At 42.9% G+C, this 11,985-nt stretch overlaps 1 protein-coding gene across 3 annotated transcripts in view; it reads left to right on the top strand.

Annotated features, from left to right (window-relative positions):
• The first annotated feature begins 8,206 nt into the window (after window positions 1–8,206).
• ARHGAP39 (Rho GTPase activating protein 39) overlaps window positions 8,207–11,985 on the top strand; it is a 444,016-nt gene continuing 440,237 nt past the window's right edge. For all 3 annotated transcript variants that reach the window (XM_072602781.1, XM_072602780.1, XM_072602779.1), the window contains exon 1: window positions 8,207–8,508. The gene's annotated coding sequence lies outside the window, so the exon portion shown is untranslated. The remainder of the gene's footprint in view (window positions 8,509–11,985) is intronic.

Genomic DNA, 11,985 nt, shown 5'->3' with positions numbered 1-11,985 from the left:
CTAGTAGTCATCCTATATCTCTTTTCCCTTTAACGATCAGAAACTTAAAAGGGAAACAGTGTACAATATTTGTCTCTAGCTCCTCATTGCTTGTTAATTTCTCAGTCCCTCCCAGTCTGGCTTCTAAAACCTCCACTCTGTTGAAACTGAAATGACTCCAAGGTTACCAAGGAAATGCTCATTGTTGTGTCCATAGGTGTTTCCCCCCCTCACCTTCATTCTTTTTGACCTCTGTAACATTTGAGACTGTGGACCATCTCTCATCCTGGATGTACTCTTTCCTACCTTTGTTTTTAACTTTGTTGTACCTTGATTCTTCTGTTGAACCATTCCCTGGTTTCCTTTATTGAATTATTTGTCCTGCCCCTTGACTCCTGGGTTCAATTATGTTACCTCTGCTTTTTTCTCTTTTACACTCTTCTTATGATCTCATCTGCTTCAATGGGACCTATTATCTTTAAATAAATATAGCACTCATCTCTCTTCTAAACCATACTCCCACATTTACACCAACCTATTGGATATCTCTATCTGGATGTCCCATTGCCATCTCAGACTCATTATGTTCAAACCAGAATTCATTATCTTTTATCCTAAATCTGCCCGTCTTCCTTCACTTCCATATTTCTTTTGAGAACACCACAATTCTTCCTAGTCACTGGATTTGTGATCTCAGTCATCTTCACCTCTTCATTTTCTCTTTTCTTCTGTATCCAGTGCTGCCTTCTGCCCTAAAATTACTTTAAATTTCCTTTGTACAGATTTGGTGTTTTCTTATGCTACTTATGTGTTTTCTTATCTGTTGTTTCCCCAGTAGAATGGGAATAGCTTGAGAGCAGGGGCATTTGTCCTTGTATCTCTAGCTTCTTGCCCAAAGATTTCCCCAAAACAGATATTTAATAAATGTTTGTTGAATTGAATTGTTGTCCTACAGAGGAAATAAGAAGTGGATAGAGATAACTGGAACTGAAGCCCAGTTCCAGCACCAGCATCTTTTTTGAATGTGTAGAGATGGAAGTGACATCCCCATTTGATCTCATAGCACCCTGTACTTTTCTTGTACACTCATTTCAGTGACTAAAAGTGTTTGAAACCTGAGTTCAAATCCCTTCTCAGATACTCACTTAGCTGTAATCCTGGCCAAATAGCTTAATGGGGGCGGTGAGCCTTTGGCCTTTACACTGAGTCCAAGTTTTACGAATAGATCCTCTTATTAAGGGGATTTGTTCTATGAAGTTTGGATTTAGTCAAAGGGCTGCACTTGGGGACCTAGAGGGCCACATGCAACCTTTAGGCTGCAGCTTCCCCACCCCTGGCTTAACCTCTCTCTCTCTCAGTTTCCTCATCTGTAAAATGGAAAAAAAAATAGTACCTACCTCCTAGGTTTGTTGTGAGGATCAAGTGTGATAAAATGTGTACGATGCTTTGTAAAACTTAAAGCATGATGTAAATGCTAGCTATTATTTTTACATTTACTTGTATGTATATCTTACTTCAGTACCCCAAGGAGCATGATGATGACCTTGGGTTATCAAAAGTTATCCCAGGAGAGCAAAAGCTACCTTAGATTCTGTTGCTTGGAAAAGAGCTTGGAAAACTAGCTTTGGATGCTACTATCTGGGGACTTTAAATAAGTATCAAAAGGCTCTTAAACATAAGGTTTTCCAAAGGGAAAGTTTTTTTCAACCAAAGCAACTGAAGAAGGGCTGAAATCTTTATTAGTAGAGAGTCAGTCACTCTTCAGATGACACCTCAAGTTGTTCAAATACAGGCATATTCACTTGTGTGTACAGATCTTAATCCTGATTGGATAATACTTAATGGAATGATACCATTCTGAAGGAACTGTCAGACTTCTTCCTTACTTTCAGACTAGGATTCTGTGCTCATGCTACAATATAGGCTGTTAATGGAAAGAGACGAGATCTGTCCACCATTTACTAGTTGTGTGACCTTGGGCAAATTACTTCTCTTTTCTGATCCTCATTGTCTTCATCTGCACAATTAGGATAATAATACTTACACCTAAACCTTGAAGTTCTATATGAATAAATTGTTTTGAGGTTACCATCTCCATACGTTATACCAGGTGCTCTGAAAATTTGCTCAAGTGTCTTCCATTCACTTCCCCAGCAGGATTATTCTTTAAAATCCTGCCTCCACCATGTCAACATTTCTTCACAGATACAGCAATAACAAGTCACCTGTAAAAAACATCTGTGATCTTACTTTCCACCTAGAGAAGAAGCTTGCTCTCTGACTTTGTTAGGTGTAGTGGAGTGGTTAGAACTTGATCAGGCATCAAAAATGCTAAGATTATCCATTGCGTTCCAGGTCATCTCCGGTCATCTTGATTTTTGTCCTGCCATTGGATTTCAGGAAGAGAAAGTGAGGCTGATGACTTTGTGCAACTCTGCCTCACTTCAATCCAATTCTCATACTAGTCAAGAAATCACCCGTGATGTCATTGGTTCTCTTTAAAAATGAAGGACTAACAATAACATTTGGTAAGCTTTATTTACTTACCAATTTAGGTTGCCTATCAAATTAAACCTTTCTTTTCCTTCTCCATAATAGTTCCTTCCCTCCCTACAATGTTTCCATCATTTTCACCCTAACAACAAGTTCTCTTTGTTGAGGAGAATCAAGTTCAAAATCGAAATTCCCTTCATTGTTTTTTTCATCGTTTGAAGTATGGAATTATCCTTAAAGCAAGTCAAAAATTTATTAGCTACTTTGCTTTTATCAGAGAAACCTATATCATATGTTGGATAATTGAAGCTGCTCATTACTACTATCATGCCCTTCTGACAGGTTTTTTTATATGATTCTTGAACTTAATTATTTCTTTTCTTGTTTAGATTGTCTGCATTATGTACAAATGATCATATTTCTTTTGCTTCTGTCTCTGCCTCTACTGATCTATACACAAATGCTCTTCCTGATGCTGGTTCTCTTTCCTTCATTTCCTCATGGACCTTTCTCTTTTTAACATAAACTCATGTCTGCTTTCCCCATTCTACCTATCATCTTCATTTTGAATAAAACATACACTTTCAAAACCATCTTCAAGTCATGGATCCCATCCCACCAAATCTTATGTTATATTATAATATGAATATTATAATATAAAATATTATATCCATAATATTCTGATGTCTATGAGTTAGGGGCTCTAGTTCATCTTGATCGGGGAGGACATTTTAGATACATGTATATAGACATCAAAGACTGGGTTTTATTGCTGACTTCTTTCCTAGAGTATGTCTTTTGTAAATTTCTTGGCAATTATACTGCTATTGGGAATGAGGGGTAAGGATATAAATACATAGAGATACTCAATGGCATTTAGCTTATACTCAATGGCATTTAGCTTAGTGGGTACACATGGATTTTTCTCCCTCTGTCTTTTCAGTTCAAATTTCTTTGGAATAGATATATAACATCTCAAGTGCCTTGTTTAGTGTGACCATAGGCTCATAATTCCTATGCTTTTTGTCATTCAGAAATCTAAATTCCACCCTCGTATACCATTTTCTTAACTTTTTTGTCCACTTTTCACCTTCAAATCTCCAAAACATTTATTAATGACAACGAAATGCATATGTACCTACATATTGTATACGTATTTATCCTACTCATGTATGGACATCAGAGGGTTTTGTACTCACCAGAATACTACCCTAAAAAAAATGATTTTGTTGTTGACAGATAAGAATAATAAAGACTGGAATGTGGAACAGGGGAAAAAGCTGATGATTTTGCATTTTTCACCTAGCACATCAATCAAGTTTTATTGCCCCAGATAATACATAGTGCACATGAGGTTTTGAAAGGACAGAAGGAAGGAAATATGTATTTATTAAGAGCCTAGTGTATGCCAAGCATTATGCTAAATGCTTTACAAATTTGATCTCATTTGCTCCTCACAACCACCCTATTAGGTAAGTGCTATTATTATCCTCCTTTTACAGATGAATAAACTGAGGCAGAGAGGTTAAGTAACTTGCCTAGGGTAACATAGCTAGTGAGTATCTGAGGTTGGTTTTGAATACCAGTCTTCCTGACTGTAGACTGGAGTGAGTGTTGGGTAAGTTTCTAGAAATGGGTTTTTAGGACATAGAAAGTTAATCTGAGATTTCACAGAAGATAAAGAAATTTTATAATCCTGATTCTTCTGGGACTAAAGGCCAGATATTGACACCAGGAGTATCAAAGGAAGGGACTTAAACTTAGCTTTCTTAAACCTGGGCTTTACTATGCACTAAAAAAGCTTTAAGCATCCTTCACCAGGGAAAGGTATTTAGTGGCAGAACTGGGATTTGAACCCAGATCCCCTTTAAGTGTCCAAGCCAGAGCTCTGGCTCTACATCAGGCATTGTTGAATATGAATACCATTCATAAAGTATTGAAAAATATATGTGGCATTGAAATAATACCATCCAAGAGGCTTGCTTATCTGGGTTAGAGGACCCTTATATGAACCTCTGCTTGGGTTCCTTCATAGCCACCCTAGATTCCTATTTAACCTGTCTTTGAAATAATTATTAGCTTGAAATTGGTTAGTTTTCAAGGCCAGGTGTAACACAGGCCCTACCTGAACTGCTTTCCTATATCTTTGTGGAATTAAATTCTTATAATCTTTCCAAAGATGGTAGCAATACTTAAGTTGTCCATATACCACTTGTTGATATGATGTATCCTCTGTTTTAAATTAAATATTCGAGTGTTTTAATCATTGTGTGATGAGCAATGAATGTTACAAATAAGGTTACTTACCCCATTTAGGCACAGAGAGTTGGTGATCAAGGGTGATAAGGACAGAGACATATCAGATCCAAAGAAAAACTAAAAAAGGCCATTACGTGGGACCCCTTTTTAATATGGCTTCAGTATGTGGCTTCTTTAAGCCCCTGGAAAGGTGAATTACTATATCAGTTATCCAATTGGTTAATTAACTTAGTGCCATATCTGAATTGCTCACCATGCATTGATCTACTTGAGCCTCCAGTCCAGATGGTGTTAAACTATTCCAGAATGTTGGAGATAGCCCTTTCCTAAAAGGCTGATATATCCCTTCTGGCCACAAGAGGATCTAGGCTGCTCCCCCACAGTCAAGACCATGTTACCTTGGTGGTACTAAAGCTCTTTTGGGTAACCCCTTGATCTGAATTTAATCTAATCAATGGAATGTATCCCATAATCCTAATCTTGATTTTCTATGGATTCATATGCAGGATTTCTACTATGTTAAAAACCAAAACCAAACCTTGTTTTGCAGTTTGAAGCCTTGTGAAACAGGATGCTTGTAAGGAGAGATTGTGGTTACCCTTGTATATATGAAATTTTTCAGTTTTGATGGAGATGAAAGCAATATGCCAGAGAAGTTAGAAGTCCCTAAAGTATCCTGGGATCTATGGTGTTGGAAGGAAGTTTCTAACACAAGAGTTTATATTGTATTTATATCTTATTCTCCTTCCTAGATTATAAGCCCCATAAGGAACAAAAACATGTTATTACCAAGCACAAGACTCTAAATAGTTGCTTAAATATTTGTTGAATTAAATGTGACTTTGAGGAAAATAAGAAGTCAGGGGAAAAAATGAAAAGAAACTGCTTATCTCTATGTCTTTACTTAATTGGATTCAACCAATATTTATTAAAGAACTTCTATTTGCAAAGCACTGTTAGGTGCTCTGAAAACTAGGATATAATGTCAATTGAGTTCTGTACCTCTAAATCCTATAATCCCATAATCCTAAATCCTATCTTTGAATGGTTGTGAGTGCTAGTCAACAAAAACTAGAGTTCTTTACCTTACCTTCCATGTAAATGAATGAATAAATGAATAAAAAAAAATATTTACTAAGTGTTTCCTGTGTGCAAATCCTTGTGCTAAGTGCTAGGTGGTACATATAGAAAGTGAGAGGTTCCTTGTTCTCAAGGGGCTCCCATTTTAATGGGAGAGTCAACATATATGGAAAGTTTTAGCTACAAGTCAGATCAAAAGATCTTGTGGTCTTTAGGGTACAATGTTGGGGGTGTAAGCTCAGTTCCTTGTGGACAGTCTCGGGCGGATAAAGGTGAGAACTTCTAAACCTTAGAGTTCTCATGAGGCCCCCCAGGGAACAGCAGGGAATTGAGGTGTGAGACCGAGCTATCTCGTGCATTTCCACCTCTTCCCGTGGGAAACGTGATGGGAGAGAGCATCCCAGCCCTCGAGACTGGCCCAGATCTGGGCACACCTATTGTTATCTAACAGGCACGGTATTGAGGTGCAAACGATGCTGCAGGAGAGCTTAAGTAGGGTCAGGAAAGCCCGAAGGCGCTCTTAGCGCTGAGGGGCCCTTACAGGACAGAAGGCCCCTCTTCCTTCTCTCCTCTCTTCTTTCTTCCCTCTCCCCTCTCTCCCCACTTCCACTTCTGCTTTCATTCTCTTACTGTAAGATCTTTGCCTCCTTGGGAGATTTCTCTCTCTCCTAAGGAAGAGTTCCCCCTGCACATGTAACCAAGACCCTGAATAAAGCCTAACCCTTGTTCGACTCTGGAAAGTCTCTTCTCTCATACGTTTATCCAGTTTGGCCAGCTGAAGACCTGCGATAGGTAAGGTAAGACTCAGGTAGCCCTCAGGCCTCTAGGCCTGGCAGTACAACATCAAAAAAGATGGCAATGCCTCTTCTTGAATGTCATTTCCACAGGAAAAATGACAGCAGTTTCTGCTGTTGAACCATATGACATCACTAAGGTGGCAAAAACTTCTTTTTCTGGGTCTTTAGTAGCTGTGGCTGCATCCCCTGCAGGGCTAATGGCCGCACTGGATTGTTTCTCAGTGTCATGGCTGAGGACACAGAGGAGAAACATTGCTATTTCCAAGGCTGTTGGTTGGGTCCTGGGATCTCTCTATCAGGGTCTGAGGGGTGATGGTAGTCAAGGTGGTGGTGGTGGCTTGACTTAACCTGGAACTTGCTGCCTCCTTTCTCTCCCTCAGAGTCTCTTACTCTTTTGTCTAGACTGATTTGCCTATTATGTGGAGGATAGTTGGTAGGATTGGTTAGACTTTTCTCCACAAGAGCTGCCTCCCTGGATAATGGATACGAGGCTGGGCTGGAAGCAAGATTGGTGGTTTTGGGGGTAGTCACTTTCAGGGTTCAGGTGCATATCTGCCTGTTGGTGGAAGCTGATCAATAGTTGGTAGTGGTGAGGATGAGTAAAGTAGGCCCCTTCTCCCCAATGACTTCTTCCCTTATTGGGGGCTTCAAGGGCTGGGCTGGAAGCAGTTCTGGTGGTTTGGGGGGCACTGCCAATCTAGACTGGCTTGACTAACAGACTAAATATCTGTTCTACCTCCTGCTTCTTTTCCAAGGTGGTCAGGCTAGAACTTGGAGAAGATCTGGCAAAGGGATAGAGCTTGGGGGGTAGGAAGGGGAACATGATATTGATTTTTTGGCATTTTTTAAAGTTTAATGCTTTTTAATGTCACAATTATTTTCTTTCCTGCCTTCTCCTAGTGAGCCTTTCCTTGTACAGAGAAGAAATTGTCAAGCAAAACCTAAGTTCAAATTAGCTCTAACCGATAGCATGTGCAACATTCCGCATCCCTGGTTCCCTAGTTTGCCAGTAAGAGGATGGGGGCGGGGGTGTGAATTTTCTCATTTCTTCTCTTGGGCCAAGATGGATTGTTATAAATGCACAGCATTCGGTTTCTCCTTGTTTTCTTCATTTATTTTGTGGCGGTCATTGTGTCTAACTCGTCCAAAGACCCTTAACCATTTTTGTGTCCTGGAACCCTCCAGCAAGCTGGTGAAGCCTAGGGATCCCTTCTCAGGATACTTACAAATGCATACAATATATAGAAATTAGCAAGGAAACTCGAGGTTAGTGGAAATAAAGTTGAAATGTTTTTCCTATCCAAGCTCACTGACCCTTGGACGCCAGGTTAAAAAACTTTGGGACTAGAGGAAGACATCTAAAGTTTACGTTCTTCCATCTCAATGACCTCTGCAGTCCCTTCCCGTCAGAAAGGCTGGGACTACATCTCCCAGCATCCCCCGCAGGGAGGGCTCACGCCGCCGCGTTCCCTCCTCGCTTCTCCACGTTTTTTCTGGCGCCGCCCGGTGGCTGGCGGTGGAGGGGCTAGGCTGCGGGCAGGAGGAGTGAGGCGTGAGCTGGAGGCGGAGCAGGAGGGCGGGGGGTTGCGCTTGGTGACGGGAGGACGCGCGCGGGCTCCCTGCTCCGCGCAGGATCTGAAGGCAGCAGCAGCGGCGGCGGCAGCGGCAGCAGCAGCGGCGGGGGTAGCGTCGTCAAGCAGCGTGCAGCAGCCGCAGCAGCCGCAGCCGGAGCCGCAGCAGCCGCAGCCGCAGGAGCCCCGTGCGGCGCGGGCTGGGCCGGGCCGGGCCGGGCCGGGCCGAGATGAAGGGCTTCGTCCGCGCCGCCGCCGCCGCCGCCCCCGCGGCTCGCGCCCCGCCGGCCCTGTGAGAGCGAGCGCCCCGGGAGGAAGATGGCGGAGAGGTAGGAGCCCCGCGCCGGCGGCCGCTGCGCTGCGGCGGAGACGACCCCGGCCTGGGCGGTGGGGGCGGGGGCTTGCTCGGCTTCTGAGGTGTCCGGGGGGGTTGGGCCCCCAGGCTTCTGCTGGGGCGCCCTGGTTTGAGGGGGTTGGGCCCCTCGGTTCCAGGGTGTGTGTGTGAGCCCTCTGGTTCTCGTGGCGAATGTGGGAGGGCTGGGCCCCTGCGGCTCCAATGGGGGTGGTTCTGGTTCTAGGGTGTGCTGTGGGGGGGGGGGGGGCTGGACTCCTCTGGGTCTGGTGGGAGGCCCTGGTTCTAGGGTGTGTGTGTGGGGGAGTCCTCTGGTTCTGGTGAAGGATCGTGGTTCTCGGGTCGGGCCCATCTGGGTCTGGTGGAGGATATTATGGTTCTAGGGTGAATGTGGAGAGTCGCTTTGGTTCGGGTGGGGGTGGTCCTGGTTCCGGCGTGTATGTGTGGGGGACTGGTCCTATCTGGATCTGATGGGGGGGGATCTTCTGGTCTTGAGGTGTATGTGTGTTTGGGCTGGTTCCCTCTGGGTGGGTGAGGGGTCTTGGCCCTGGGGTTCGTTTGTCTATCTGTTTGGGGAGGGACTAGGCCCCTCTAGTTTTAGGGGGAGTCTCCTTCTAATTATGGAATGTGTGGTTGAGGAGGTTTGACCCTCTGGCTTCAGCGGGGATGGGGAGGTGAAAGGTGTGGGCCCCCCTGGGTCTGGTGTATATGTATGTGGAGGTGAGGTAGGAGATCTGGGCCCCCTGCTTGTGGTTGCGGAGGGTGGTCTGCCCCTTGAGCCGGGTGTGCCTTGGTTCTCGAGGTGTGAACCTCTTTGGTTGAGGGTGTGCATATGTGGGATTGTGTGCCCTCATCTCCTTTAGGGGAGAGGGATGAAGGCCATGATGACCAAGAGCGTGTGTTGGGGGAAGGGGCTTGACTTTCCCGAGCTTAAGGTAAGGGTGACTGAGCTCTGTGCTGTGTATGTGTGTGTACACACACGTGCTCTCATACTAGTCTGGGGGAGGTGGAAAGAAGTGAGGGCTGGGTGCCTTTACAGTAAGGTCTTGTTCCGGAGTGAATGGTGTACACGAATCTTACTTAGTTTTCTGGGGTGGGGAAACAGGGAAACGTAAGGAAAAAGAGCAGCAAGGGTATGTGAGGGACAGTAGGAAGTGGGGTAGAGGCGTATAGGTGTATGGTGTAAGCCCAGGTTCCTGGGGATGGGTAGAGGAGGGTCATCATGTGGGTGGGATGGGAGTATCAACCAAGGTCTTGAGTCAGTTATGTGGGTGGCCTGAAAGATGTTTTCTTAGGGAGTGTGGGATAAGCAGGTAGTGACACCTGGTTCTTGCGTAGATTGGGGGAGTCCTGGTTTCCAAAGGAGGGGAATTTGGGGAGTTTACTAGCTAAGAAGAGCTTCACTGATGTGGGATTTTAATACCTCTGGTTGCTAGTGAGGGCAGACAAGTGCATCCCAGGGTGATTCTCCTGGTTGTTGTTAACAGCCTCTTGGTTCCTGGGTTGGGGTTTTTTACCTCTTTTTGTTTGTTAGGCTGGGTGACACAGTGGAGGGAATTAGAAGTAAGGGGAAATATTTGTTTAGATTAGGGGTTAGATTATATTTGGGAAGTGAAAGAGAGAAGATATCTGTGACTTATTACTGCTAGTTCATCTGCAGGAAGCTTTGGAGATTGAGCATTCCCTCTTCCCCATTTTGTTCAGCTCTCTCCCAGTTCTGGTCAGAATGGTCAGAAGGGTGTGCTTGTTGGACAGTGGGTTCATGTGATTTGAACTCCATGAGTTGGTTGTGATGTAGATTTTAAGATTATTGGCCTTTGGAATGCCTTACATTTTAAAATGTGTGGCATATTCTGTGTCCTTTGGTAGCTGTGGGTGTGTTAGGTACTGTTTCTCACCATGCAGCTGCTTTGGGAGCTCTGCAGCCTTGAGCTGCAGAAACTGCAGAATAGATTTTTTTCTCTGTCTGATACTAGTTTAATCAACCCTCCAATGACCTCTACAGAAAAATCTACAGTTGCAAAGATCCTGTATCTCACCTGGCGCACACACAATATGGTGATCTGTCTTTTTAAGCCATTGAAGGAAATTTAACACTGTATGTCCAGGGTTACTTTGATAAACAGCAGGTGGCTTGCTGGTAAGCCATGCCTACCTTTTCATGTGGGTGGGGATGGAGGAATGGGAAGATAGGAGATATGCTGTGAGGTATGACTATAAAGTAAGATATTTTCCAGTGTGGCTTTTAGAACTAGGCTCACTGCTTTACCCCCTGATTCCACCGTGCTTGCTAATGAGGTATTTTGCTTTGGTTTGTGATACAAATCTGTGAAATGGCATGCTGGTCTTGGATGTACTAGTACTTCCAGAACCCAGTAATACCCATTAGCATGACAGTAATGTTGAATTCATTTTATGCCCTAATTCATTGTGTTCTTGGTGCCTTTGTCATTGCCTCCTATACCTGTATAAAGTACAGATACATTGACTTCTAATCAATTTGTAGGTGGATCATCTTTTTTAAAAAGTCTTTTTTCCTGTTTCATTTATTTTCACTCAGCATTGAAATGAACATCAAATTCTTGGTTACCTAATTTGCCTAATTTAAATTAATCTAGAAATACTTTGTTAGCCTTACTTTATAGTGAAATAAGAGCAGCGATTCACTGTATCTCCATGGTACTGTAACAAATGACATTTTCTACATTTCTGCCTCAGAAGGCTGGATGATGACCACTTGAGTGTATGTTGTAGAAGGAAGTTTGTTGAGGATTGGGTTGCCCTTGATGTCCTCAGAGATCCCTTTTAGCCCTGAACATTTGTAGTTTCTGTTATGTGATTAGTACAGTACCTGGCATACTGTAGACAATAAATGTTTGTTGAATAGGTGATAAATGAAATTTAAACTAGTCCTGAGTGTATCTGTTAAATTGAACTAAAGCTGAGTATTATAAAATGGAATATATTGGATATAATACTCCTACATGTGAGTATTATAAATTATTTTAAAAAAAGACTTTGGTGTGATCAATTTTTAAATGACAATGAGGAAATGGGTCCCATCAGTAGTACCCTTCTCTCTGCTCCACTGTGCTACCACAGGAAATTGGATTGCTAAGACCTGTGCTTTGGAAAAGGGTGGAAAATCCTTCTAAATTGATGGAAATGATCTGTTTTCAGGTTGGGTTATGTGTTTCTTCTGTCTCTCAGAATCGTTATAGAGAAACCACATCTAATCCTATTTATACTTTATAACACTGGTGTTTACTGTTTATGGGGAAATATTTCAACCTGAATAAAGTGGATATGTTAGCATTCCAGGGTTTGAAGTTGAGAATTTTCACTATTTCAAAATAGGAGAAAAAAACTACAGTACATTTTAAAATAACATTTTAGAACGTTATTTTAAAGTATCTTTATTAACCTTTTCTCCCAGCTATGAAGGAAGTCTTGA

The sequence above is a fragment of the Notamacropus eugenii genome, chromosome 4 (genome assembly GCF_028372415.1).
Source record: "Notamacropus eugenii isolate mMacEug1 chromosome 4, mMacEug1.pri_v2, whole genome shotgun sequence".
In the NCBI taxonomy this organism is placed as follows: domain Eukaryota; kingdom Metazoa; phylum Chordata; class Mammalia; order Diprotodontia; family Macropodidae; genus Notamacropus; species Notamacropus eugenii.
Note: the sequence above shows the minus strand (reverse complement) of the source record. Positions and strands in the feature narration are given on the sequence as shown.